Source organism: Triticum aestivum, chromosome 7B (genome assembly GCF_018294505.1).
Source record: "Triticum aestivum cultivar Chinese Spring chromosome 7B, IWGSC CS RefSeq v2.1, whole genome shotgun sequence".
NCBI lineage: Eukaryota > Viridiplantae > Streptophyta > Magnoliopsida > Poales > Poaceae > Triticum > Triticum aestivum.
In genome coordinates, this window is record NC_057813.1 from 728632630 (window position 1) to 728639545 (window position 6916).

General features: G+C 41.4%; 1 pseudogene; it reads right to left on the reverse strand.

Moving 5' to 3' along the window:
- Nucleotides 1–2552: 2552 nt before the first annotated feature.
- LOC123159843 (disease resistance protein RGA5-like) lies at nt 2553–6248 on the reverse strand (annotated as a pseudogene).
- Nucleotides 6249–6916: the final 668 nt, after the last annotated feature.

Here is a 6916-nt window from a genome sequence, read left to right on the forward strand (position 1 = left end):
TATGACGTTGGATTGAGATGATACAAAAACCAAAATTGTTCTCCTCGACGGGGCACACAACTTTCATGTTCAACAATTCTCCATTTGAGATCGCTTTAGTGATGTCTCATGTAGGCAAAACTGCGTAACATATTGCGATGTTTCCGTTAAATACGGAGCGTCTGGGTTCTGAGACAATGTCTTTGTTAAGACAGTCCCTCTAGGCCCAATTGTGTGCAGATCACTATTTTGGCACTTGAGGTTGCAGATGATTCATCTTCAGATAATCTAAAACGCAAAGTTGCTTGCTTCGATGAGACGTATAACTTTAGTGTTGTGCACATGTTCATTTGAGGTCATTTTGAGGGTGATTCTTCGTGAACACACGATTCTTTGAATTGACATAACTTTTGGTTTTGAGATCTTATTCGAACTATCATTATATCCATTCCAAAAATCTTGAAGAGAGCTATCTAGGTGGACACTAAATTTCAATTTGAATTTCTATCTATATAGGTTTAATCTACTCCGTGTGTTCCTTCCTATTTTGTCCCTCTGACAATTTTTGAGTGTCAATGCATGCCCCCTGTTTTTTTGGTAAATGTTGGGTGCAAACAATAACTTCCACCATTCTTGTTCTAAGGGCTATGTCAACACTTCATTGTCCATGTTTATGAACGTGCTTATGCGATAAATCATTTAAAGAATCTCGACAATGTGTCATATGCAACATTTCTTTTGCCTCATGATATATGTTGTCAAGCTCAAGACGGGTACTTGTCACCCTTGTGCTAGCTCGACCTCTCTTCTCGAAAACGTGATACAAATTCTGGCACTGGATTAAATCTTAATCCAAGTCGCATGGTTATGCTTTCTGAATCCGATCACTCGAGAGGTCCATGGGAATGTCTCTCCCTATTAGAGGGGCAAATCCCATCTTGGTCAACCATGTCTCATGGCATGTCTCACGACTCACCCGAAATTTAGCTTTATGACTACCTAGTTACGCCTAAGTGAGTCAATCCTCATCCTTGGAACAAAGGATCTCAACTCTAGGACATAGAGACTAACAGATGACAGTATCTCACTGCGTTTCAAAGTGGTTATGTCTGACTCTGTGATCTCCATCCACTAGTCCATACTATCGAGGTAGCAACTCTATGCCAATGACTCATGAAACATAGTCATCAACCGAACCGTATACTAGTGAAAGGGTATGGGCCCAAACATTCACCAAACATTACATAGTCTCACAAACAAGTCACATACTTATTGATACATATCAGTGATGATGTCAAAGGAATCTAGTTATTTCTTATTAAAAGTTCCCATCTCACGTTTAAACAATGTTTGCGTGACTTTTTAGAAATCTCCAGTATTTTAAAAATAGTCCAGCTTTTCAAGAAAAATGTTCTAAATTTTTAAAAATTACTAAAATTTTAAAAACTGTTCATGTAGTTTCGAAAATGATTCATATCATTCAAAAAAATGTTCAACACATGCTTGAGGACAATGTTTTTCATATATTCAAAAGGAAATATTCAAAAATGTATCTAAAAAAATCTTATACAATTTTTAAAAGTATTTTCTTAGCTCGAAAGATATTTTATACCATTAAAAAAATGTACATGACACACTAAAAGAATGTTCGGGTGATTCCAAAAAATGTTTGTGCAATTTTTCAAAATAATTTATACAATGTAAAATTTTGTTCAATATCACTTAAAAGAATGCTCGACATTTATATGAATTTTTAACACATATTCTATAAAATACTTAAAATGTACATCATATATTTCAAAAATATTCAACATGTGTAAAAAAAATGGTCCAGATGAATGCCAAAATTGTGATAAAAATAGATATGGAAAAAAATCAAATACAGAAAACAAAAAAAAATACGCAGAAGCTTTTTAAAACATGTCCGAATTGGTCGTAGAAGTTTCCTGAATCTGCTCGCAGGAAACACATATTGGGCTCGCCCCGGTGGCGATATATATAGCTCTCGCGTATTTCCTCGCCCTGCTTTCTCCCTGTTGGTTCACCCGAGGGCCGAGGTGCGCCCCTTCTTCCCCAATGTGGGGACAATGCGTCACGCGTCCAGTGCCCCAGGGCGGAGCTCAGGTTCCCGTGCGGGTGGAGTGCACGCAGCTGCGCTGCTAGTCTGACGCGCTGCCACGGCTGCAACGGCTACTACTCCTTTTCATCACCCCCATGGCCTGATGCTCCCGTGTGTACCAAATAAAAATCCTAACAATTTTAGTGGTGACCATTTCACGATTTTGCACCGATCAATAAACAAGGATCTCGGGATAATACTAGCAAAATGACATTTCCAGATTTTCCCATGTGTTAATGCTCAACTAGCGTATAGCTGGGCCACAACATGCATGCCACCCTAATCAAGTTGTTAAATCTGAAGTAGTATGGTCTTCCTACTTAGAGTAAATTTGGAAGTCAGCCGATATGGCCCAAACTTCAGCTATCACGTCCGTCATCCTAATCTTGTGTAGAGGTCTACACCTGTACTAAGTAATTTACCCTGTATCATGCTGTACACCAATAAGGCCTGCTTGGGAGTTCAGTAATATTACACTCTTGTAAAAAAAAATTAGAACAATTCTTCACACTAGGCCTGTACTAATTTATAGGGGTATTGACTCCAGAACTAGTCTTTCAAACTACCCCAAAAACGTCTCTATACATCGGTATTTCATCTCCCTAGTAAACTGGCATTAGCAATGCCTGTGCCGTTTACGGTTTACTCAATACTCTGTTAATGACCCGATGCTCTGTTTTCCTCTTCAGTTTCTTCAGGTCAGTGCTCGCGTGCCTCTCCGCCACCGCTGGTCTTAACAGAAGCAGATCATCAGGTAATCGCCGCAACTTCAGTCTCTATCCTACCATGGAAATGGTCTGACACTTGAAATGAATCCTTGGAAGTGTAGTGCGAAATCTGTGGAGAGCTTGACCAGTGTTCCATGCATGTTGGTTGTGTACGGCTCCGGCCCCTACCGTGAATTCCTTGTTGATCCATCAGCAACGGCGGCTGGAGCATGCGTGGCTGCCTCGGCAGATCGATCAACTGCCAATATCAAAAACAGGAGGAAAGTTGTGTTAGGCTTTGTAGATCGACAGAGAACCAAACACATGAACCAAGCAAGTTTCAGGAGTAAATTATTTAGTGCGCATGCTGGTTTCCTGGGATGAATCAAATTAAAGTACTGTAGGAATTCAAGTAGGCAGAAGTTTGACTAGGAGGGTACCTGGATCATTACCTTGCCTTTCCGCCTCTTCGTCCCTATCAGAAGTGTCACTGGAAAGTTCATGGATCTTACAAAGAGAGTTTCTGTTATCTGTAGGCCTGATGTTGATGCTCGGGTGTCCTGGATAGACGCTGATGACATTCTTCAAGATAGCCTCCGCGTCGGCAGCCCTTCTTTGTGACTCTGTATCAGCTCCCTCAAAGTGAATATAAACATCAACTTGCCTGAGTCTCGACAGGTGCTCCACGCCCTGAATGGTCGAGGGGCCATGACGCTCCCCCCCGTCCTCATGGATATCCAGTTCCAAGGTTTGGAGTTCAGACACTGCCCCTGCCATGAAGGTTAGGCAGGGAGCGAAGCACGTGATTCTCAAATATTTTAGAAGCTTGAATGCCATCGCACCACCATGGATGATAATCCTCATTTCTGGGGATTTTCGTATCCACAACCACAGGTGCAGTAGATTAGGTAACCCTGCTAGCAAATCAAAGTCCACCGGCATCATCTTCTCAACACAAATTCCTAACGTGGAGAGCTTTTGGAATTGACCAGTCCAAATTGGCACCCTCGGAAACATCCAAGTTGCTGCAACATGGAGTTCCATAAGATTGCTCTCACTATTGCTAGTGATCAGAGAAGCCAACTCAACAGATGGAGGACAAAATATGTTACTAGCAGATCCAGGATTTCTCAGATTGCAACAGAGAAGTTTGGCCACAGAACACCAGAAAATGTCCATGTGAATTCCATGTTGGCTGGTGGTATGTTCAGCATGATCGCAGCAGAAATTAAGAGACCTGAGATTTCTAAGTTCACTAAGGCCTGTTAAATTATCCACCGAATTCATGTGCAAATCAAAGTTCATCAGAGTACGTAGGTCCTCATCCTATGAATTCCATCAGGTAGCCTTGTTCCAATAGGAACACGTAGATGCAACAAGCAAGGCAAATCAACAATATCAGATGGCATGGCAGTAATATCCATATCCAACTTCAATGTCTCCAAATGTTTCAGGTCCCCGATTAGGGTTGGCAGAATAAGGGTTGCCGTCTGTTCCTCGGGGATGCTGATGCTCAAATATCTGAGATGAAATAATGTACATATTGGTGTGAGGTCAATCCTATCACCCATACGAGCACCCTGACAATCCACATTCAGAACCCGGATGGACTTGAGTTCATACATAGAAAATATGAAACGGGACTTGCCAAAAAGAGCAAGAGATCGAATATGCGGCATGCTTAAGCTTGCTTCTACTGTGCCTTCATTTGCTCCATATTCCAACTGAACGGAAATTCGATGAACTTTGCTCCGCAATGCTGAGATCATGCCGTGTAGATCATCTACCGCACTAAGAAACTTCTCTTCTTCTGAGTTGTGTCTAATTAGATCAAGAATCATAATTACATTCCAAGACCTGCCTGTTATACCAAATTTTTGTAGGTTTGATCATGCTCCTATTGACGAGCTCATTAAAGTAATTCCAGCGACCTTATTTGCATCCTGGCCATGTACTTTCGGGATGAAACCTTAAGCCACCCATTGCCTCAAAAGATAGCAAGCATGATTTGAGATGACGAGGAAGATTGTTGTAGCTAAGGTTCAATACTTGTCTCATCCCCTCCAAAGTCTGATTTGTTCTCAGATTTGAGCTTAAAGAATTGCACACATTCTTCCATTGCTCTATTGATCTAGTTGGCTGACTGACCAAAAGACTAGCAATACTGATAATAGCAAGCGTGAGACCACCACATTTTTATAGAATTTCATTCGAAATCTCTTCTAATGACGGAAGATTAACCTGTCCAACTATACTGAAAAATAATTTTCATGAGTTTTGATCATTAAGAGGACTCATCTTGTAAATGAACTCATGGTGATCGTTGCAGGTTGCATTAGCTACGGTCTCGATCCTCATGGTTGTGATTACTTTGCTACCTTGTTGGTTCTTTGGAAACGCACAACGAATAATTTTCCATACTGATTCGTCCCATATATCGTCAATGATGAAAAAGTACCTGCCAATGGTTTACATTAAATATGCACTCAATTAGTATACAACAATTTAAATGTTAAAATAATAGTATAAGGGGCAAATTGGGGACTGTAAAACCTCAAAGCAACTGTGCATACAATAGGGATTGAGAAGTTACTAAAGTACCTTTTTTTCTCTTAGATGTTCTCTGATGGTGTCAATGAGATCTTGCGCCTTGTCTGTATGGGTTGGTTGTGGCATCTTAAGTTTTTTGATGATCCTACCGAGAAGCTTCATCATATTAGGTGTTTGTGATATGGACACAAAAACCTTGCAGTCATATTGCTCTCCAAGCTCATGGTATACTTGATTTGCAAGTGTGGTTTTTCCTAGACCCCCAAACCCAACAATAGACACCACTCTAGGAGGCTGGACAGATGCAGTCCCCCCGGCCGTCAACAATTTGATAAGCTCCTCTTTTGGACCCTCCATGCCAACAAGGTTGTCCGCCTCTGTGTAGAGGGCAGGCACCCGAGGATCTACAACTACATAGCTAGAACTAGGGGCACACTCATCAAGCTTATACCTTTTCCGGCGCTCACTGACGTCTTTGACCAATGTCTTCAGCTGTTGGATTTGTTTGGCAAATTGGTGACGCGTTCTCAACGCGTTGATGTACTGAGCAATTTTGCCAACAAAGCCAACACCTCCTCTGTTAGAATCCTCACCAGATTCATGCATAAAGTCGTCGATGCAGTCCTCGATGTGGAACGCCATTTCCATCACCTGGTTCTTCCACTCCCTGGTCTGTGGATCCAGTTCATCTTCCATGTTCTCGAGCTTCTTGAGGACAGCATCGATGCTGCTGAGCTCATCCTTGAGAAACGCCACCTCTCGCTGCATGCTCTTGTGCTTTGTGTACTGCTCCCCCATTAAAGTGGCTAGCTTCTCTAAGACAGAGTTGATCACCCCTGTAGAGATGCTCACCAGCGCCTCAGCCGCCATCTCTATGGCTAGCTTCCTTCCTCTTTTCCCTCAGCTCTCTTTTTCTGGATTAACATAGCAAGATGCAGAGCTCTGTGGTGTCCATGGTCTTATCTCTTCTAGTGCAGAAAATTCAGCGGATGAAGTTACTATTTTTATTTGTTTTCCTACTATATGTGGCAGAGGTTGTGTGTGTTCTCTCCTCCTCGTGCCCATGGTCTTATCTCTTCTAGTGCAGAAAATTCAGCAGATGAAGTTACAATTTTTATTTGTTTTCCTATTATATGTGGTTGAGGTTGTGTGTGATCTCTTTTAGTGCAGTCACTTAATCGGAAGGAATAGACACTTAGCTCACCAACGGGCCAACGATTTATTATTTTGTTTGTGTCTGTTGCATTTTTGGCAGTACAAGTGCAAGCCATCTATTCAAATGTTGTTTCTCCTCCTACCTTCCCTTCTCATTGTTGTTTATTTCTGTCATTTTGTCTATTGTCAGCTTCATCTAACATTTTGTCTTCTGTCCATTTTAATGTTCTGTCCTAGTTATCACGAAATTAGAGCGAATGCAATGTCATCGAATTTCGTATGAAAAGCCATATATAAATATGCCTTGATTAAAAGAAAATGTAGTATTAAGTAAAAGGACATCCAAGACCTAGGGTAGTTATTTACGGTAATACCGAGTCTCGGACACCAGCATTGATGTTGGCTT